This window comes from Cavia porcellus, unplaced genomic scaffold (assembly GCF_034190915.1).
Source record: "Cavia porcellus strain 051 isolate PalLab524CR breed Dunkin Hartley unplaced genomic scaffold, mCavPor4.1 scaffold_1, whole genome shotgun sequence".
NCBI classification, from domain to species: Eukaryota; Metazoa; Chordata; class Mammalia; order Rodentia; family Caviidae; genus Cavia; species Cavia porcellus.
Window position 1 is genome coordinate 19,541,717 of NW_026947484.1, and position 23,459 is coordinate 19,565,175.

The 23,459-nt window shown below is 36.2% G+C and overlaps 1 pseudogene; it reads left to right on the forward strand.

The window, feature by feature from the left end:
• Positions 1 to 11,240: 11,240 nt before the first annotated feature.
• On the forward strand, positions 11,241 to 12,276 carry LOC100717799 (RNA binding protein fox-1 homolog 2-like; annotated as a pseudogene).
• Positions 12,277 to 23,459: the final 11,183 nt, after the last annotated feature.

The following is a 23,459-nucleotide window of genomic DNA, read 5'->3' on the forward strand; positions in this document are numbered from 1 at the left end:
CTGTAACTCAGTGCAAGATCTTGAATCCAATCTGCAGATCAAAAAAAAAAAATCTGTACATTTTTAGTGAATTTGTTCTTGTGGTAAAATACAACCGAAGAGACATTTTTTGACAATTTTTAATAATGATATTATTGGTGGTAACATTAGTACATTGCTATGGAACAGGAAGTAAAGCAACAAAGTGATTCTGTAAATGTTGACTTTTGATTTATGCTAATGATTTGCATGTTCAAAACTCCAAATTAAATTAGTCAGGGTAAAAAAAAATTAAAACTGATTAAATATAAAAGCAACAGTAAAATGCCATATAATTTATCATACGATTTCTATCAAAATATGAAGCAAGAGTAACTTAAGTGCCATTTAAATTATTCCAGAGCATAAAATAAGAAGGAAATTTAAATTTTTTTAGATCATAATATTAATACCTAACCAAGAAAATATACAAAAAAGAAAATTAGCACATTTAATTTTGTGTTTAATAAATCAAATTATTATCCCTTCTTTCAATCAGAATATTCTACATCCTCGGTACATGGTCAGAAAAAGTTTAGGCCACAATCAGGGTCAATAGATCTTAACCCTAGACTGTTGCTTGAAATCCTGAGAAAGTTTTCCTTCACTAAAGTGGCAGTGGTACTAGCAGGGACATATCAAGTCTTAAATGTTGTGTAGAATCCCACAAAGTGATTTAGAGATAATTTTTAAAAGAAAGTTAGTTACAACACCAGGGATATAGCTCAGCAGCACAAGTGCCTGCCTGGAAAGCATGAGGTCATGATTTCAATCCCTAGTACCCCCCCAAAAAAATAGTTATGTAGATATGATAAAAAATAACAGAAGGTCTACATTTAAAATAAACCAAAAAATGCATAAAATTGGGCTCCAATGAACCCTCTCTGGATTTTGATGTTTTGATCATTTGATTTTTTTTCTTGATTGTGGCAAAATACATAAAATATAAACTTTTCCATCCTACTGATGTTTAAGGGTGTCACTTTTTTCCATTGGTTAGGTTTCTTACCTTTCTTTTTTGTTTTCTTTTACTGATTCTTTTTCTCTTTCCTCAACTATCTCTTACATTTAAACTTTCAAGAGAGGAAACACTATCACCTCCATTTATGATTACTCCACATTCTATTTCATTCTATCTCTCCTGTATCCTCTAGTTTCCCAAAACTCAGCTAATCACCCATTGTCCTGCAGCCATAATTCTACTATATTTGAATTCATCCATCACATTATCCTATCTTCTACCCATTTTATCCCCCACCCCCACAGCAGGATAAAATCACTCCACTAACAGGAAAACCACTGAATGCAAGTACATGGTATATGTATGATTTTGTTATGTAACTTTAGAATTTGCTCCTCTGGTTGAAGGTAGCAGATTAATGGTTACAGTGGTGGATGGAAAACTGATGGTCAACTTAAACACCCCCTGAAACTGAATCATGGTGGTTCTGAGTATGCATGGCCCACCTGAGGACTGTTGCCAGCATAAAAAAGAGATCTGGAGAGGAAGAGTAGTGTTGTTGTTTCTCTGAACTTTTGTTTGCAGCCTTTGGTTCTCCTGGAGGAGCTTGTCACACTGTCTCCCCTAATACGAACTTGGCTGCTATCATCAAAGGAGCTCAGGACCTTGTTGCTGAGAATGGCTCTGGTTCACTTTGGGGGAGCTCTGGTCCTTACTTTGAGCTTTGCCTCCTGGAAACAGAGGGGAAGGTGTGTGCTGTTCAATCTCCCGGAGAAGCTTGTCACACTGGCTACCTGATATGAACTCGGCTGTCAGAGAAGCTCTGGACTTCATTGTAGCTGAAGATGGCTGTGGTATTTTTTGGAGGATCCCTGGTCCTTATTTTGAGTGTTGTTTCTTGGCACCAGTGCAGAGCTCTCAGCCTACTAGCACAGATCCTTCACTCTTCTGGCATAGACTTTCTAGCTTCCACTGGTGATCTTTGGGCTTTCCCAGCACAGACCTGTAAAGAAGACTTGCATGAGTCATTATCATGGGCTGTAGGCCTCTAGCTGGACTCATGGGAGGCATTGTCGCGCACTCTAGGTTTCCAGCTGAACTCATGCAGGTTATTGCCATGTGATCTAGGCCATTGGCTGAATTTTCTAGGTCTCTAGTGTGTGGACAGATTTCCTGTACTTTTTGTTTTGTACTGGGGATTAAACTCATGACGTTGTGCTTGCCAGGCAGGTGCTTATACTGCTGAGCTAAATTCCTGGCCTCTCCTGTACTTTGTATATGACTACTTGAGTGACCATTATAAGATAATACTATAAATTATGTACCTTATATGTGATTGTTTTCCTTGCAATCCCTGACTACAACAGTTACCATAGTTTGTCAGTAGTTAAGTTTTAACTTAACTGTTACTATTATTAACCATACTACTTTAGACAAGATGACATACATATTATAATCAGTTTTTCTCCCTTGTATGATAACACTGTGATTGTACAGGGTCATAATCATCACTACAGTACAGTATGAAATGACTGGGTGCTGAGCCAAATAACTTTGCATCCTTTACAAATTGAGAAGGTAGGTTCTTGGCTTAGCTATAAAGAACCATCTAAAAGATATCCCTGAAGAACACACATCTAGGGAAGCCTAAATACTATTGGTAAAGCTATCTACCATAATAAATTGGCAAGTATAAACAAAGAATGCAAAATACAATTAAAAAAAGAAAATAGAAAGTGATAAGACTCAGAAGCAAAATGCAAACCCAGCCCCCTCCCCAACCCATGCATGTAAAACCCAGAGCACAGTGAGACATATCAGATTGGAAGTCAAACACTGGACCTTTCTGAAATGATAGAAACAGAAGTGAAAAAAAAAACACAAATGGTAGAGGCTATAGAGAAAATAAACTCTCAGGTAAAAAAAGAAATGATGCTTAAAATGAAAACTATTAGAGAAGACACAGCTAAAAGAATAGATGAGCTTAGAAAAATGATGGAAACAAAAAAATGCCCAACATATAGAAAATAGAAGAAGAAATAGAATTTCTCCCATTGGAAAAGAAAATGAACCCATGAAACAGATCCAAACAAAACTCCAAGTCATTAAAATCTTCACTGAAAGTATATACAACAGACTGAATGAAGGTGAGGACAGAATATTAGAGTTTGAAGACAGAACTGCAGCTAGAGATAATGAAAAGAAAGATGGCTTAAAAATAACAAGAGAATATGAAAAAATCAATCCAACAGCTTCAAGATGAATCAAAGAAGAAAAATATGAAGATTCGTTGGGGTCAATGAGAAAGGTGGAGGCAGCACAAATGTGATTTAAAAAAAATTCTTCACAGAAACAATGGGAGAAAATTCTCAAGCATGGACAGAAAATATGACACATAAATAAATGAAGTATACAGAACCCTAAACAGACATAACCAAAATAAAATTACATCAAGACGTATAATAATCAAGATTCCAGAAATTCAGCACAAAAACAGAATAGTAAAAGCTGTTAGAGGAAAGAAACAGGTCATCTATAAAAGGAAACCCATCAAAATTACAGCTGACTTCACAACACAAACCCTTAGTCAAGAAGAGTTTGGAGTAAAGTATTTCAAATCCTGAAAGAAAACAACCTCTAAGCTAGAATGATATACCCTAGAAAACTGTCTTTCAAAATTAATCAAGAAATAAAATACTTTCATAACAAAGAACACCTGAGGAAATTTATGATCACCAAAACTGCACCCCCAAAATGTTCTGAAGGACATTCTAGAAAGAGATAACAAGAACTACAACTACATGAACCTCAACAGAGATAATTCACCAGGCAAGGCAAACAAACAGAAAGAGGGAAAATAAAGGAAGAAATCAATAACATGACAAAAATAAGCTATACAGATCAATCATAACCATCAATGTAAATGGCCTCAATTTACCAATCAAAAGAAATAGACTGGCAGAATACATTAAGAAACAAAATCCAACAGTATGCCATATACAAGAAAATATCTAATTCAAAAAGAACTCCATAGACTGAAAGTCAAAGGATGGAAAACAATACTCTATGCAACAAGGGAGGCATTAATCATAACACTCAGAAAAAAACAGGGGTACTTATTCTGTTTGTGACAATGTGAACTTCAGATCAATGATAATTTAAAGATAAAAAGAGGTCACTACATATTTTTAGGATAAAACTTCAAAAGGAAATGACAACAATGGTAAATCTGTATGTACCAAATATTGGAATACCCAACTAAATAATACCAAATATTAATAAACATAAAATCAATTAACAGCCAATTGCATTGGGGGACCTTAATACTTCACTGTTACAAAGAGATAGGACAATTAGACAAAAAAAATCAGCAAAGAAATACCAGAACTTAACCAAATCTGTGAAAAAATGCACTTAGTGGATGTTTACAGAGTGTTCTACCCAGCAATATCAACAAGCCAGTGTAAGAGATATAGGATTTTGTAACATTACAAAATCTACAATAGTTACCATAATGCCTTTTGATGTCTTCAAAGTAGATGCAGATAACTTTGGACATGGTAAAAATAAAACAGAACAGAATAAAATAGAAACAATAAAAACAAAACAATGAATGCAATAAAGGACTTCCAAACAAGACAACAGTAAATCCAAAATTGCTACCATAATATATCTTGCTTGTTTTGATTGGCTTTATTCTGTTTTATCCTCTTTAAAAGAAAATAAAAGATTTTGAATTCTCTGTTAATGAATTGAAAATGTAATTAAAAATATATGAACAAAGAAAAGCCTAGGCCTGACAGATTCACTGCTGGATTCTACAAGAAATTTAGAGGAGATTTAAAGCCAATATTCTCAAACTTTTTAATGATATTGAAAGGAAAACAATTTAACTCATTCCTGGAAGCAAGTATTACCCTGATACCAAAATGAGAGAAAAACCCAGCAAATAAAGAGAAACACAGTCCAATCTCCATAATGAAGATAGATGCAAAAATCCTCAATAAGATATTAACAAACAGAATGCAGCAAATCATCAAGAAGATTATATACCATGACCAAATGAAATTCATCCCAGGAATGCAGGGATAGTTCAACATACACAAATCAATAAATATAGTACACCATATCAACAGAACCAAGGACAAAATTACATGATCATCTCAATAGATGCAGAAAAACTATTGAATAAAACCCTATAATAAAATTGAAATAGATGGTCTTTACCTCATCTGATGAAAGCCAACTATAATAAACCAGCAGCCAACATCATACTAAATGGACAAAAGCTGAAAGCTTTCACTCTAAAATAAGGAAGAAGATAAGAATGTTTGTTATCACTATTCCTATTCAATATAGAACTGAAATATTAGCCAGAGCAATGAGACAAGAGAAAAAATAAAAGGAATAAGGATAGGAAAGAAAGAAGTTAAATTATCATCATAGAAGACTCCAAAAATTCTACCAAAAGACTACACTAAATTCAGTAGCATAGCTGGATATAAAGTCAACACTCAAAAACCAATAGTATTCTTGTACACAGACAATAAACTCACTGAAAGAGAAATTAAGGAAGCCACAATAGCTTCACAATAGCATCCAAAAGTGAAATACTTATATATCAGTCTAACAAAGGTAGTAAAATATCTATCCATGAAAAACTACAGTGCTCTGGAAAAGGAGAATAAAGAGTAAATCAGAAAATGGAAAATAGCCCTTGCTCAAGGATAGGAAGAACCAAAATGGTTAAAATGGCCATATTCCCAAAATTGTTATGCACATATAATATAATACCAATCAAAATACCATTCAAATACCTCACAGCTCTAGAGAAAACATTCCTAAAATTTATTTGGAATCAGAAAAGTCTTAGAATATTAAAAACAATTCTGGGAAGGGAGGGAAGGAGGCATCACAATCTCTGACTTGAAGTTGCACTACAAATCTACTGTGATAAAATCAGCATGGTACTGGCAAAAAAACAGACCTGAGGATCAGTGGAATAGATTAGAAGATGCAGACACAAATAAAAAACACAATCAGCTACCTTATCTTTGACAAAGGGGCCAAATTTGTTCACTGCAAGGAAGATAGCCTCTTTATTAAATGGTGCTGGAAAAACTGGCTCTCTACATGCCAAATACTATGACTAGACCCATGTCTATCACCATGCACTAAAATGAAATCAAAATAAGTCAAAGAATTAAATATAAAACATAAACACTAACTCTACTGGAAGAGAAAGTAGGTAAAATCTTAATTACATGAGTGTAGGCAGAGAATTCATGAGCAAACCCTAACTTGCATGTGAAATATTTTAAAGAATCAACATCTGGATTGTCATCTTATTGAAAAGCTTTTGCACATCAAAAGAAATCACCAACCAACATAGTGAAAAACAACCCACAGAATGACAAAAAGTCTTATCCAACTGTGACAAAAGACACATCTAGAACACATAAAGAATTTTAAAATATCAACTCTCCCAAGTTCAAAGACCAAATCCCAAAATGGCATATTTGATGAGCATGCACTTTACAGATAAATAAATAAAAATGGCAAGCAAATATATGAAAAAAAATTCAATATCATTGGTCACTGGAGAGATGTAAATTAAGAATGGCTATTATCAAGAAATCAACCAGTAACAAATGCTGGAAGGAAAAAAGGAACTCTTCTCCGTTGTTGATAGGAGTGTAGACTAGTACAACCACTGTGGAAATCAGTGTGGAGATTCCTCAAAAAGCTAGGATTAGAGGTCTTATTTTACTTAGATATATCCTTTCTGAGCATTTCTCAGAAAAATTACAATCCTCACACCACATCTGTGCATTTGTATTTATAGGAGCACAGTTAATAGGAGCTAAATATTAAAAACAACTCAAATATCCATCAGCCAAGGAATGGATAAAAAAGATGTGAACTTTTTAATAAAATGGAGTACTACTTAGCCATAAAGAAGGGCAAATTTGAGACTTTTATAGGTAAATGGGTGCAACTACAGACCATACTCATAAGTGAAATTAATTAGATTTGCATGTGTAAATGTTGCATTGTCTCCCTAGTGTAAGAAGTTGAAAGAGTAAATAAGACTTAAAATGTACAGTGGATATTGTGAAATGGGAAGGAACTATCCAAAAAGAAGGAAAAATCGGCATAAAGGAGAAAATAAAGAAGGGAAAAGGAAATATCTATATACCTATCTATATCTATATCTATTAGTTATCATATGTATGTTAATTTATACTAATAATTTCTATTAGTTCATTGAAAAGAAAGGTTTTGCTTATACTGCTTGTTTTATTTTTCATGTCTAAAATTTGTAATTTGAGCAAATACTTTAAAAATAACAATACACGGACTAGGAACCTGCTCCAGCCTTCGGACTATCCTGTCTCTCCCAGAGGACACACCACAGCTACCCTGCTTGGAGGAGGGAGCTGGGTCGAGCCAGGAACCTGCTCTGGCCTTGCTGACTGCCTTCTCTCACCCAGAGAGCACACTGCAGCTGCCCTGCCTGGAGTAGAGAGCTGGGCCTAGTGGCAGGAACCTATTTTGGCCTTGCCAGTGACTTTCTTTTGGCCTAGAGAGCACAAGCACTACTGCTACCACCTGGAGGAGGGAGCAGCCCTGATGAGGAGGTTTGGGGCCTATCTAGGCCATAGGGGTGAACTTCTAACAGCCTGGGGAGCTTTGCTATCCAAGGAGGTGGATGGTTACAAAACACCCAATCCCCAGGAGAGTATGAGATCCTTGCTTTAGGGGGATGGGGGCTCTCTGAGCTTGTGGCCACACTAGATTGGGCTTAGTGGGGATTTGGGCCTGCCTGGACCATGCCAGGTGGCCTTCTTTTCAGTGGGGAGCTGTGCAGCTTGAGGAGATTTAGGCCTACCTGAAAGGAGCATGGCAGCCTTTTTTAAATCCGGGGGCCTCACTGCCCAAGGAAGGAGCTACACTACGAGAGGAGCCCAGGACATAGGAGACAATTTTCAACACACCCAGGGAAAGCTTTGGAACAACACTTGAAACACAGAAATATAAGAAGATGACAAAACAAAAGACCAAAATGCAATCTCAAACATCCAGCCCATCCCAAAAAGCCTAGGAGCCATGTACATAGAAGAAAATACATGCCATATGACTGAAATACCTGAACTAATAGTAGTTGAAATAAAGAAGCAACTCCAGGAAGCTTTAAACGAATTCGAACTAGAAATACTCTCTCAGGTAAAAGAAGAAATGAAGGAGATGCTGAACATATCTAAAGAAGACACAGTTAAAAAATTGGAGGAACTAAACAAAAAGATAGAATCCTGAATGAAAAATTAAGAAACAAACAGAATACATAAAGCAGATGCAAAGAGATATACAGGAAATCAAAAATTCCATTGAAAGTTGTAAAAACCACCTCAATGAATGTGAAGATAGAATTTCAGACCTCAAAGACAAGATTGCAGCCAGTGAAGAGGAAAGCAAAGATCTTTTAAAAATAACAAGATATCAGGAAATAACAATTCAACAACTGCATGATGATGCAAAGAAAAACAACATAAGGTGGATAGGAATAAATGAAAAAGAAGGGGACAACATAAAGGATGTCAAAAGGACATTTAGAGAAATAATAGCTGAAAATTTTGCAAACATGAGATTGGAAATTGATATGAGGATCAGTGAGGCATATAGAACTCTAAATAGCCATAACCAAAATAAAACTACACCCAGACATAAAATAATCATCATCCCAGAAATCCAACATAAGAATAGAATTTTAAAAGCTGTCAGAGAGAAAAGACATCACCTATAAAGGAAAACCTACTAGAATCACAGCAGACTTCTCACACAAACAATTAAGTCAAGAGCATGGAGTGAAGTATTCCAGATTCTAAAGGAAAATGATTTCCAACCTAGACTGATGTACCCTGAAAAACTGTCCTTCAAAATTGATGGAGATATAAGATACTTCCATGACAAAGAACAGCTGAAGAACTTCATGATCACCAAGCCAATCCTGCAAAGAATACTGAAAGACAGTTTAGATACACTTAGGAAAAAACGACTAAGTAAAACATACAATTAAACAGAACAGTAAGATCAAGATGCAATAGCAGAAAGATAACATGTCAACAATAAACCAACATATAACAGTTATAACCATTAATGTAAATGGTCTCAATGCACCAATTAAAAGAAACAGACTGGCAGAATGGATCAAGAAACAAAATCCAAACATATGCTGTCTACAAGAAACCCATCTAACCCAGAAGGATACTCACATACTAAAAGTCAAAGGATGGAAGACAATATTTCATGCAACAGGAACCCATTCCCCAAAAAAAGTGGGGGTAGCTATTCTGTTTGCAGACAATGTAAACTTCAAACCAATAATGATCAGAAGATACAAAGAAGGTCACTACATATTGGTTAGGGGAAAACTTCAAGAGGAAAAGATTAAATATATATGCATGAAACTGCAGAGCACCCAGTTATATAAAACAACTATTAACAGAAATGAAAAACCAAATTAGCAGTAATACAATTATAACAGGAGATCTTAACACACCATTGACAGCAAGGGACAGAACTAGACAGAAAATCAGCAAAGAAATAAAAGAAATAAAAGAACTGAATCACACCTGTGAACAAATGGACTTGATAGACATATACACAGTATTACATCCAAAAACATCAGAATACACATTCTTTTCAGCAGTACATGGGTCATTCTCTAAAATAGACCATATATTAACTCACAGAACATATTTAAATAAATGCAAAAGAGTTGAAATTATCCCTTTCATGTTGTCAGATCATAGCACTATGAAATTAGAAATTAATGATAAAAGATACTGCAAAAATCTCACAAACACATGGAAACTGAATAACACACGCTTGAGTGATCAGTGGATCACAGAGGAAATTAAAGAAGAATTAAACAATATCTACAAGCAAACAAAAACACAAATACAACTTACCAGAGTCTGTGGAATGCAATGAAAGCTGTCCTCGGAGGAAAATTTATTGCACTGAGTTTCCACATAAGGAGAACAAAATGAATACAAATAAATAACCTGAGGTTACACCTTAAACATCTAGAAAAAGAAGTGCAAGTCAAGCCCAAATCCAAAAGAGAGGAAATTATAAAATCAGGGCAGAAATCAATGCAATAGAGACTAAGAAAACAATTCAAAGAATCAATGAATCAAAGAGTTGGTTCTTTGAAAGAATAAAAGAAAATCGATAAGCCCCTAGCCAACCTTATTTTAAAAAAAGGGAAGAAAAAGCTAAAATTCATGTAATAAGGAATTTAAAAAGGCAAAATCACCATAGACCTTATAGAAATACAGAAGATCACCAACAACTGTTTTGAAAACCTCTACTCTCAAAGGTTTGATAACACAGAAGTAATAGATTCCTAGAAGCATATGAAGTACCAAAGCTAAGTCAAGAAGATGTAAAACTGCTGAATAACCCATGGCACGTGTGCTGTGGCTGGTACAAATTGGAAAGTCCTATAAATAGCCTGGATTTGGGTAGCTTAGCAGGAAAAAAATTGATGTACTAGCTCACCATGTTGATTTTATGTTGAAATGATCCTACTATAAGTGCAGTAGATTAAAATACATTATTAAATTAATTTTACCAGTTTATTTGTACTTTTAATATAAATGTCAGAAAATGTCAAATTACTTCAGTGCCTGGCACAATATTCACACTGGACCACACATTCTGAGAAGCTGGCTACTGGCCTGCTCCTTCTTACCCTGGCCAAGCCTCGGTCCACTTATCACATCCATCATGGTGTGCAGAGAGACTTGACTTTGCTTTGCAGCTTAGAAGTATCTGTGAGACCCTGGCTGAGATCCTCTGGGGATTTGGTTTGGAGTTGCTGGCCCCTTTCCACCTGTGCTTGTCCCTCTGGCTCACACCTCTGTGTGTGTCTTAGTAGCCTCCAGTTTCTCCCTGATTTCCACTTCTTTCTCCCAGCAGCCCTCTTGGCTAGAATGGCTGGCGCAGCAAACCTCTACAGAGTTCAAGCTCTGACACCTTCATCCTTTAGAAAAAAAAGAATACTAGATCTAGAGAAATGGGAGGAATCTGGAGAAACATGGATAGAGAGACTGCCAGAAAGGAAGAGAAAAGAAAGAAAGAAAAAGAAGGAAACAATACAAAGGGAGGTCAATCACCCACCTTTGCAGGGCAGGGTGGAAAAGAAAGATACTGAGGTGTATCCCTGTACAGCTGCTTTGAAGGGGTTTGGTTTATGGAGAAAAAGAAAATGGTAACTCAGGGTAACCAGGAGCCAACAGCTCCTGAAGCAATGGTTCAGCCTTTTGCTACCATCCCTTTCTCACCACCTCCACACAATGGAAATCCTACAGAACACAGAGTGTCACACACTCAGGACTATGCCAGCCAGACCAGTGAGCATAACCTGACACTCTGCAGAGGCACACAGGGCCGTGGGGCACAGAGCAACAACTCGCCCAGTACACAGAACCATCTCTTCTGATAGAAGGTGAAGCACAGACAGATGGCTGACAGGCAATCACAGGCACAGAGTGGTGAGAATTCTGAGAGTAACTCTACCCCTATTGCATGATATTCCTTTTCATTTCTGGAGCCTGATACCTGGCAAGTGTTTGGGCAGTTTTACAAAATTCTAGATGTAGAAGTAATCTTTAATGAGCATGGCTCTAAGGGATTTGGGTTCATAATTTCCAAGAATAGTGCTGATGCAGACAGGGCCAGGGAGAAATTACATGACATGGTTGTAGAGGGCTATAAAATCGAGGTGAATAATGTTACACCACATGTAATGACCAATGAGAAGATGGTCACACCATATGCACATGGTTGGAAATTAAGACCAGTAGTTGGGAGTTGGTACCAAATTATATGCAGCATCCAGCTTTCAAGGGGATGTGTCCCTAGGCAACTACACAGCAGTGCCTCCATCAGGAAGAGGATGTATCAACACTTACATTCCTTTCTTCAGTCTCCCTTTAGTTCCTGGCTTCCCTTACTCAACTGCAGCCACCATTGGTGGCTGCCTTCAGAGGAGCCCATCTGAGGAGCAGAGGGGGACAGTATATGATGCAGCTCAAGTGGTATCTCCTTCAGCCGCTTACAGCGACAGTTATGGCAGGGTGTACAGAGCTGACTCCCGCCATGACCTTGCCCCTGCCACTAGCTACGGAGTTGGTGCTTGGTAAGTTTATACCAAGGTGGCTACAGCTGATTTGCCCCCTCCCAAAGTGCCCCCTCCAAATGGGACAGCCCCCACTCATGAGAGCTGACCATTGCAATATTTACTAGTAGAGAAAGAGGAAAAGCAGACAGACAAGCAACAACAACACACACAAAAAAGAGAGAGTATTTTTTATATCTCACTATGCTCTTTGAATATGTATTTTTTCTTTTAAATTTTCTGCCTTTAATTCTTTTGTTCCAAAGACTGTGCATTTTTCCTTTTTTAAAAAAACAAGATAATGCATTTCCCAAAACAAAACAAACTGCATCTAAAGGAAGATAATAAACTGGAGTTTGGTTTGTGACTGGTGTCCACTTGCCTGAGTGCCTTCCGCATCTCTGTATAGGCTGCTTCTTTTGCCCGTGAAGCTTCTGGCCTTTCCCCTGCTTTCAGTTTACCAATCAAACATCCTAAGGATGCCCTTTGCAATACCAGAGCACTTACCCTTCCCCAGCATGATCCCACCCATCTGCCTCTCTTCTGTGCTTATTTATGTTAACTGCATGTAAATGTGGCTAGTGGAACAAGAGAACTTGAAAATTTCCTGTTTTCAATAATGCAAATATGGGTATAACAAAATTAAAAATTGATTTCCTTCCTCCAAGGCAGGCTCACACTAGACATTTTATTTTCCCGACAATAATTTGACGTGCATTTTACACAATTGCAAACCCACTTATAGTATTCAAAGTTTTCATTGAATTTTCAATTTTATTACTGTTTTAATGAGAAATGTTACCTCAGCTCAATAGCTAATATTACTATAGCCAACAAAAATGCATTATTAAAATAAACTTAGGCCTTATGTGATTATTGAATTATATAATATTCATAATTTAAAAATAACAATGTAATAACATTATTTCAAATCTCATTTGCTTACTTTTTCTTTAATTTGGCTATTTTATTTTTAATTAGAGATATTCCACAAGGAGAAACATATGTATTATCTGTAGTTTGTTCTATCCTTGGCCTTCTTCCTTAAGGTAAATTTATCATTGCTAAATGATTAGAAAGGCAGCTATAAGTACATTATCATGACTTAGTAAATAAGAATTTGTTATTTCTTATGAAACAAGAAAAAAGAAGAGCATAAAAAGTTAAGTTGTCATAGGATGACTTTGAATGTTATCTGTTATTAAGGTTTCTGTCTAGATGTTTTCCCCAAAGTCTCACTGGTAGGGTTTTTTCAGAGGTGGCTGGATGTAGAGCACAAGACACTGGGATTGATTCATGGTGCAATGCTATATTCAACAGCACTAAGATTAAGGGTGTGTTTCCCACTCTACACAATTATATATACAATAAAAGGAGCAGAAAGATGCTGATAATGTCCCCTTTCTGCTTTTGCTACCTTGTGGGCACCCTTAACTGTTCTCTTTTGCAACACCCCTCTGCCATGTGCTGCTGTTTCTTGAAGCCAGCCAACTATGGACCGAAGTCTCTACAAACTGTGAGTCAATAAACATTTCCTTTTTTAACTTTGGTGTCAGATATTTTGTCTCTGCAATGAAAGAAAAGTAAAGAAGACATTTATTAATAGAAAATAAATTATTCTGAAGATTTTGTTTAGTTTTATTTATCACAAAGCATACAATTTATACACTTCATTTTTATGTTCTTTACAAAGGCATCATTTCTAAATTGTGTCTTACAGGAATATAGAATTAACTGACTTTTGTAAATAATGTTTGCATACAGCAAATTCACTAAATTATCTAAACCGTTTTGGATTTTTGATGCTTACGATCACATCATCTGTTCATAATAGCTATCTCCTTTTTTTTTCCTTGCCCAAATTCCTATATCCCATTAGTGGAAATTAAGACTTCTTTCAGGTACCTTTTCTGGTTCTGAAGATGCATCCATATCTCTGTGGAAGCTCACATTCTAGCTGATGAAAGAGGATAGAAAAGAAAAGAAAAAGAGGAGAATAGAAAAGAGAAATGGAAATGTGACTAGCGAGCTCAAATAGCTGTGAGGGGAACAGACTATGCAAAGGACTGAAATTAGGAACAAGGTCTGAATTTTCCGAAGACAAAAAGAAGTCCTATGTAACCTGAATGTTTGGAAATGACTGAGTCAGATGCAATGACAAGTTGGTAAGTTGGGATTCTCGGAAGATGCTGGAGTGGTAAGTAGCAGAGAATAAAAAATTTACTGAGAGAAAAATTAGGGAAACAATGCCTTTCACAATGGCGCCCACCAATAAATGAAATACCTAGAAATCAATCTAAAAAGGGATATAAAAGACCTCAACACTGAAAAGTACAGTACTCTGAAAAAGGAAATTTAAGCAGATATCAGAAAATGGAAAGATATCCTTTGCTTTTGGAAAGACCCAATACAGTGAAATGGCTATATTTCAATAGAACAGACTAGAAGATACAGAAAAACTTCAAACATACTCAGGCCCCTTTTTTGACAAAGGTGTCAAACAAATTCACTGGAAGAAAGATAGCCTCTTTAATGAATGGCACTGGAAAAACTTGCTTTTCACATGCTGTAGATTAAAATTAGACCCATATTTTTCATCACGTACTAAACTAAATTCAAAGTGGATCAAAGTTCTAAATATTAAAACAGAAACATTAAATCTACTGAAAGACAGAATAGGTAAAACTCTTAAGACATTGATGTAGGCAAAGACAAGAATAAAACCTTGATAATATAGAAGCTATCACAAAGAATCAACAACTGGGATCTCATCTGACTAAAAAGCTTTTGCACAGCAGAAGAAACCACAAACAGAGTGAAACAACAACCCACAACATGGGAAAAAATGTTCAACAGTTGTTCCTCAGACAAAAGATTACTATTGAGAATATATAAAGAACCAAAAGAAAAAAAATCAGATCTCCCAAATTTAAAGACCCAGTCCAAAAATGGGCATCTGAAATGAATACACATTATTCAGATGAAGAAATATAAACAGCAAATAAACATATAAAAATGTTCAACAACACTAGTTGAAAGATGCAAATTGAAACAACACAAAGATTTCATCTCACCCTAGAAAGAATGGCTATTATAAAAGCAATTAACCAATAACAAATGCTGATGGCGCTGTGGGGAAAAAGCAACACTTCTACACTCTTAGTAGGAGTGTATACTGGTTCAATCAATGTGAAAATCAGTGTGGAGATTCCTCAAAAAACCTAGGACTGGACATTCTGTTTGGCTCATCCATTCCCCTCCTGGGTATCTTCCTGAAAAATTTAAAAGCATCATACCACAATGACATATGCACATCCATGTTTATAGCAGCACAATCTGTAATATTAAAATCTTAGAAACAACCCAAATGCCCATCAACTGGTAAATGGATAAGGAAGATGTGGGTTTTTTAATACAATGGAGTACAACTCTGCCATAAAGAAGGGTATGCTTGACACATTTCTAGGAAAATGGATGCACCTTGAGTCCATACTCTTAAGTGAAATAAATCAGACATACACATGTGAATAACACACTGTTTCTTTGGTGTGAGAAACCAAAAGTGTAAATAAGGATCAAAATGTATCTGAAAAAGGAGAAAAATGTTCAAATGGGAGGGAACAAGATAGAAGGGAGGGGGAAAGGAAAGAAGACAAAAGTGAAAAAGAAAGTATGAAAAAAGAAAGAAAACATGGAGACAACGCTTTGAAAATGAGAACAGAGGAAGGGTTGAAAGGAGAATAGGGGTCCAGGGAAAAAATAACAAGTTAGATCATGTACAGGTACAAGTTCTCTATGATGAATGCAGGCATTATGAATATCTAAAATGTACCAATAAAATTTAATGTAAAAAGAAAAGTTAGTAAGTCAAGGTGAGGAAGTGACTTTTTTACCTTGCTCTACATGCCTGCCTCCATAACCGATGACAACATATGTACATTCCCTCGCTCATCAAAAAGAGCTCAGTGTCACACTGCTTCTGTGTTCCTATAATTCTTCCACCTTTTGCACAAGAAAGAACTGAGCCGTGAAGCATGGTGGTCCCCAGGCATCCATCCCAGCGGGCTGGCCTTGCAGGCCTTCTCGAGTCTGTGATTAAACAGGAACAAGGAAGCAGACCCTCAAACAGGGTGAAAACCATGGCAATGCAATGTGTCTCAGTGGTTTGCCCAACAGTCCTGACTTCTGAGCCGTTCTCCATCTCCATTAACAGCAGTGACTTCATCACCCTGGTCCGCTGAAGCAGTGGAATAGAAACATTTTCAAATCTGTTATATGGGCTTGCCCTGACAGAGAAATCAGATGTCAGCTCAGTAGATGTGAATATGTTTATATACCCAAAAATGATACAAAGACACATAGATACAGTCCTTGCCTAGAATCTTAAGGTTTCAATTTTAGCTCATGCTAGGATAGAACTATATAGCTCTTAGGATAACTAAATAGTGCCCTCTTTGTTTAGCTCAAAGGAGGTTAAAGGCATATTTCTAGACTTAATAGAGATGATTCAAGAGGTATCTGCATCTCCGTATCTTCTCTAAATTAAAGGGTCATAATGAAGGAAGAAGTCTTTTTTAAAATTTTATTTAAAGAAAGACTAAACAAAACAGAAAATAGGTAGAAATAATACATACGTTCAGAGAAAAAAATAAGCAATAAAAAAATCACTTGTTAGAGACCAGGCCAGAAGGGTGAGAGTAACAGTGGTGGCTGGGAGCTCCGCCCAGCCTGTGGGAACTTTCGCCCTGAACTGGGGACCCAGGCCGGTTCCCCACCGGACCTGGGGACCAGGCCAGATCAGAGACTGTGGCAGTGGCGGCTGGGAGCTCCACCCAGCCTGCGGGAATTTTCTCCCTGACTTGGGTGACCAGACTAGCTCCCCACCAGACCAGAGACCAGGCCGGAAGGGTGAGTGTAACAGCAGTGGCTGGGAGCTCTGCCCAGTCTGTGGGAACTTTCTCCCTGACCTGGGGACCCAGGCGGGTTCCCCACGAACCCGGGGACCAGGCCAGATCAGAGAATGTGGCAGCGGCAGCTGGGAGCTCCACCCAGCCTGAGGAGACACTCTTCCTGGCCTGAGGAGCAGGCCATAGTTCCCTGCTGGGTCCAGTGAGTGGGGCCATAACAGGGTACCCCATCCCAGGCTGGTGGATCTCTCTCCCACACCTGGAGCAACACTTGAAGCTCCCAAATACAGGAAAATGACAAAACAAAAGTCTAAAATGCAATCTCAAACATCCAGCCCATCCCAAGAAAGCTTAGGAGCCATGTGCATAGAAGAAAACACATGCCACATGACTGAAATACCTGAAATAATGATAACTGAAATAAAGAAGCAAGTACGGGAAGCCTTAAAGGAATTCCAACTAGAAATATTCTCTCAGATGAAAGAAGAATTGATAAAAGAAATGAAGCAGATGGTAACATAGCTAAAGAAGAGGCAGTTAAAAAATTAGAGGAACTAAACAAAAAGAATCCCTGGATGAACAATAATAAGAAACAAACAGAATACATAAAACAGATGCAAAGAGATATACAGGAAATCAAAAACTCCATTGAAAGTTGTAAAAACCACCTCAATGAATGTGAAGATAGAATCTCACACCTCAAAGACAAGATTGTAACCAGTGAACAGGAAAGAAAAGATCTTTTAGAAATAACAAGAAATCAGGAAATAACAATTCAATACCTACAGGATGACGCAAAGAGAAACAACATAAGGTTGATAGGGATAAATGAAAAAGAAGGGGATAACATAAAGGATGTCAAGAGGATATTTAGAGAAGTAATAGCTGAAAATTTCCCAAACACAAGATTGCAAACTGATATCAAGATCAATGAAGCATATAGAACTCCAAATAGTCACAACCAAAATAAATCTACACCCAGACATATAATAATGACCACCCCAGAAATTGAACAAAAGAATAGAATATTAAAGGCTTTCAGAGAGAAAAGACAGATCACCTATAAAGGAAAACCTATCAGAATTATAGCAGACTTCTCAGCACAAACAATAAAGTCAAGAAGAGCATGGAGTGATGTATTTTAGATCCTAAAGAAAAATGATTTCCAACCTAGGCTGATGTACCCTGCAAAACTGTCCTTCAAATTTGATGGAGAAATAAGATACTTCCATGACAAAGATCAGCTGAAAAACTTCATGATCACCAAGCCAACCCTGCAAAGAATACTGAAAGACAGTTTAGATACACTTAGGAAAAAACCACTAAACAAAGCAGACAGTTGAACAGAGCAGAAAGATAAACATGCAACAGCAGAAAGATAATATGTCAACAATAAACCAATTTCTAACAGTTCTTACTATTAATGTAAATGGTTTCAATACACCAATTAAAAGAAACAAATTGGCAAGAAACAAAATCCAACCATATGCTGTCTACAAGAAACCCACCAAACTCAAAAGTATACACACAGACTCAAAGTCAAAGGATGGAAAACAACACTCCATGCAACAGGAACCCCCCCAAAAAAAGAGCGGGGGTAACTATTCTGTGTGCAGATAAAGTCACCTTCAAGCCAATAATGATTAGAAAGGATAAAGAAGGTCACTACATACTGGTTAGGGGAAAACTCCAAGAGGAAGAGATAACTATCTTAAACATATATGCACCAAACTCCAGAGCACCCAGTTATACAAAACAAGTACTAACAGAAATGAAAAACTAAATCAGCAGTAACACAATTCTGACAGGAGATCTTAACACACCATTGACACCAATGGACAGATCAACCAGACAAAAAATCAACAAAGAAATAAAAGAACTGAATTGCACCTGTGAACAAATGGACTTAATAGACATATACAGAGTATTCCACCCAACAACAGAATACACATTCTTCTCAGCAGTACATGGGTCATTCTCTAAAATAGACCATATATTAGCTCACATAACATATTTAAATAAATACAAGAGAGTTGAAATTATCCCTTGCATGCTATCGGACCATAGCACCATTAAATTAGTAATTAACAATAAAAGATACTGCAAAAATCCCACAAACACATGGAAACTGAATAACACACTCCTGAGTAATCAGTGGGTCACAGAGGAAATTAAAAAAGAAATTAAGTAATACCTACAAACAAATGAAAATACAGATACAACTTACCGGAATCTATGGGATGCAATGAAAGCCGTCCTCAGAGGAAAATTTATTGCACTGAGCTCCCACATCAGGAAAACAGAATGAATACAAATAAACAACATGATGCTACACATCAAACAGCTAGAAAAACAAGAGCAAGTCAAGCCCAAAGCCAAAAGAAGAGAGGAAATTATAAAAATCAGAGCAGAAATCAACGCAATAGAGACTCAAAAAACAATCCAAAGAATCAACGAATCAAAAAGTTGGTTCTTTGAAAGAATAAATAAAATCGATAAGCCCCTAGCCAACCTTATTTAAAAAATGGAAGAAAGAGCTCAAATCCATGCAATAAGAAATGAAAAAGGTGAAGTCACTACAGACTCAATAGAAATACAGAAGATCATCAACACCTATTTCAAAAACCTCTACTCTCAAAGGTTTGATAACACAGAAGAAATAGACAGATTCTTAGAAACATATGAAGTACCAAAGCTAGATCAAGAGGATGTAAAACTGCTGAATAACCCAATCTCTATCAATGAAATTGAACATGCAATTAATTCCTTACCTACAAAGAAGAGCCCAGGCCCAGATGGATTCACTGCAGAATTCTACAAGAAATAAAAACAAAACCTAATACCAACACTCCTCAAACTCTTCAATGAAATTGAAAGGGAAGCAGTCCTTCCCAAGTCATTCCTGGAAGCAAATATTACTCTAGTACCAAAACCTGGGAAAAACCCAACTGAAAAAGAGAACTACAGACCAATCTCCCTAATGAATACAGAGGCAAAAATCCTCAATAAAATATTGGCAAATAGGATGCAGCAAATCATCAAGAAGATTATACACCATGACCAAGTGGGATTCATCCCAGGCATGCAGGGATGGTTCAACATACATAAATCAATAAATGTAATCCACCATATCAATAAAGCCAAAAGTAAGAATCACATGATCATTTCCATAGATGCAGAAAAAGCCTTCGATAAGGTCCAACATTCATTCATGATAAGAACTTTACAGAAAATTGGAATAGATGGTCTTTACCTCAATATAATAAAGGCTGTCTATGACAAACCCCCAAAATTCAAAGACTGAATCAAAAAATGGGCATCTGAGATGAATACACACTTCTCAGAGGAAGAAATACAAATGGCAAATAAATACATCAAAAAATGTCCATCATCATTGGTTATTAGGGAAATGCAAATTAAAACCACACTGAGATTCCATCTCACTCCTGAAAGGATGGCCAGAATCAAGAAAACAAACAACAGCAAGTGCTGGAGAGGCTGTGGGGAAAAAGGAACCCTCCTACACTGTTGGTGGGAGTGTAGACTGGTACAACCTTTGTGGAGGTCAGTCTGGAGATTTCCCAAAAAGCTGGGATTGGAAGTCCCATTTGTTTCAGCTATTCCACTTCTAGGCATCTTCCCAGAAGAACTGAAAGCATCATACCACAGTGATATATGCGCACCTATGTTTATAGCAGCACAATTAGTAATTGCCAGATCTTAGAAACAACCCAAATGTCCATCAACCGAGGAATGGATAAAAAAGCTGTGGTATTTCTATACAATGGAGTACTACTCAGCTATAAAGAAGGATCACATTGAGGTATTTATCAATAAATGGTCACAGCTTGAAACCATACTCATAAGTGAACTAAATCAAACTCGCATCTGTGAACACCAACAGTTTCCCTAGTGTAGGAAATGATTCAAATATATAAAAGTACGCGATAACCATGATTCCCCATTATGTGGCCATGAAGCCTTATAAAATTTTCACTCATTAATTGGAATGGCTTTATTCTGGGCTGTTTGACATTATGGCCTGTGATTCAATGAACAGCTACTTTGAAGAAAATAAGACATCATAATAGCTAGTGATGATTTAATACCATCTTGTCTCAAAGCCACACCAAACTATGGCTCTTCTGTCTCCATTGATTTTATCATGTTGTAGCTTGCTGGATTTTATCGTATGTGGTAGTATAAACAAAAATTGTTATAGGCAAAGAGATAATATAGAAACCATTGATCATTTTTTCTGTTAGCTGGTTCTAAATACTCTACAATGCTTTCATCCATTTGAATGGTGTTACACAGTCTTGATATGTTTGATGCTATAGCATATGAAGTTATATTCAAATATTTCAAAGAAAAAGACACTATGGTAACTACTATTAAGTCAGGTTATTTGGTGGTGAAGCACTAGGTTGCTGAAAGTGTCATGCTTTAACCTGTATTGTTATGTTGTTATGCCCCCTTTTATCTCATCCTCTCCCTTATTCATTAAAAAATTATTTAATTTTTAAATTCCTTTTTTAAACTAAGGGGAAAAAATCAAAAATCTAGCATGATATATTATAGTAATTTTTTTGATTTCCTATTAACTTGAAGTCCTGTAATACCCCCATTATCTTGTTTTGACTGATTAGACTCTATTCTGCTCTGTATGAAAGTATCAAGTATCGGAGTATAGGCAACTATTTTAAAGGCAATAAGATTCACTATGATGCCCATTCTGGTTTGACTATTATCCTCTTTTGAGGTGCTGTAAGACTTACAAAGTTTAGGTTTTATTGGTCTTGTCCTCTACTGTTATGTTTAACTCTATAATACCTAAAGAGATAGACAATTATTTTTAAGGAAGCAAGAGGCATTATGGTAACCATCGTTGATAACCTTGTACTCTGTTTTTACATCATGTGCTATGTCTATCCTTTGTTTTCACTGACAGCTTTGTTTTATCATGCTTGATTTTATTCTCTTACAAAAAAAGTAATAATATCTAATGGAGCAATAAAGCCCCAAATGTGTAAATTTTGTTGTAATAAAGAGAGGGAAAGAAAAGTGCCCTGAAGGACACAACAGCAAGGCTGTTTAGGTGTGTTGCATAGAAGACCATATTAATAGTTTGGATTGGATTACTGAACACAACGGCTTGCAGTCTCACTGTTTGAATGTTCGCTTTGTGTGCTGTGACCTGAAACAGATAGCGAGTAATCTATTAACTGGTGACAGCATACTGTTTTTTGTTTTTTTGCTTTTCTGTAGTTCTGAATTACTTGTACCCTTACATTGTTTTATTTTGTTATGCTTTTTTCTCTTTTTCCTTTTAAATAAAATATTATTTAAGAAAAGAAATCACTTGTTGATGTTTACATACTGTCATTTTACAAATAGTTGTTCAAGATACAAAAATGGAACATGTAAACTGGGAATTCAGAGAGGCCGCAAACAGTTCAGTTCAACTGTGCAACAAAAACTTAGTAACATGGTTGTCAATCCTATACACTTAAACATAAATGCAGTTGTCCATATCTTCATTTAAGTTTAGATTAAACAAACTAAAGCAGATTAAAATCATTCTGAACAAAGAATAATTGCTGGATTTCACTTCAAGACACTCTGTGATCAGCATTGGGTACTGTAGCGTCTTTTTTTAAAATTTAATTTTAAGAAAGACTAAACAAGACAGAAAATGGGTAGAAATAATACATAATTTGAAAGAAAAAATAAACAGTAAGAAACCACTAGTTGATGATTACAGATTGTCTTCTTACAAATAGTTATTCAAGATACTAAAGTGGAGCTTATAAAGTGGGGATTCAAACAATGAGATTGCAACCAGTTCTGTTCAACTATCCAATAAAAACTTGGAAATATGGTTATCAGTCCTATACACTTAAACATACATGCAGTTATCCATATCTTCAATTATGTTGATATTGAATAAACACAAGCAGTGATATTAATCACTCTGAACAAAGAATAATACTATTGCTGGGTTTCACATTATGACACTCCAGAATCAGCACTGGGTATTTTAGTGTCTCTTTTTCTTCAAAGTATCTGTTCATTTCATTATGTGTCATAAGATCAGTTCTCATAAATTGTTTATAGATTCTACACATGCATGAGTCTTAACATGTATTTCTATCCTTTCTATATTAGAGGGAGAAACAAAACAAAGCAAGCCAAAACAAAACATATTCTTATAAACACATGAAATGAAATAAACATATCGTACAAATCATTCTACTATGGTTCCTGTGTTGTCTTTTGTTATCTCCAATAGAACTGGCTATATGATAGACATGGTATAATTGAATATATCAGTACATAACAGTATTAATAAAAACACAACTTTGTATATAGTATGGAACTTCAA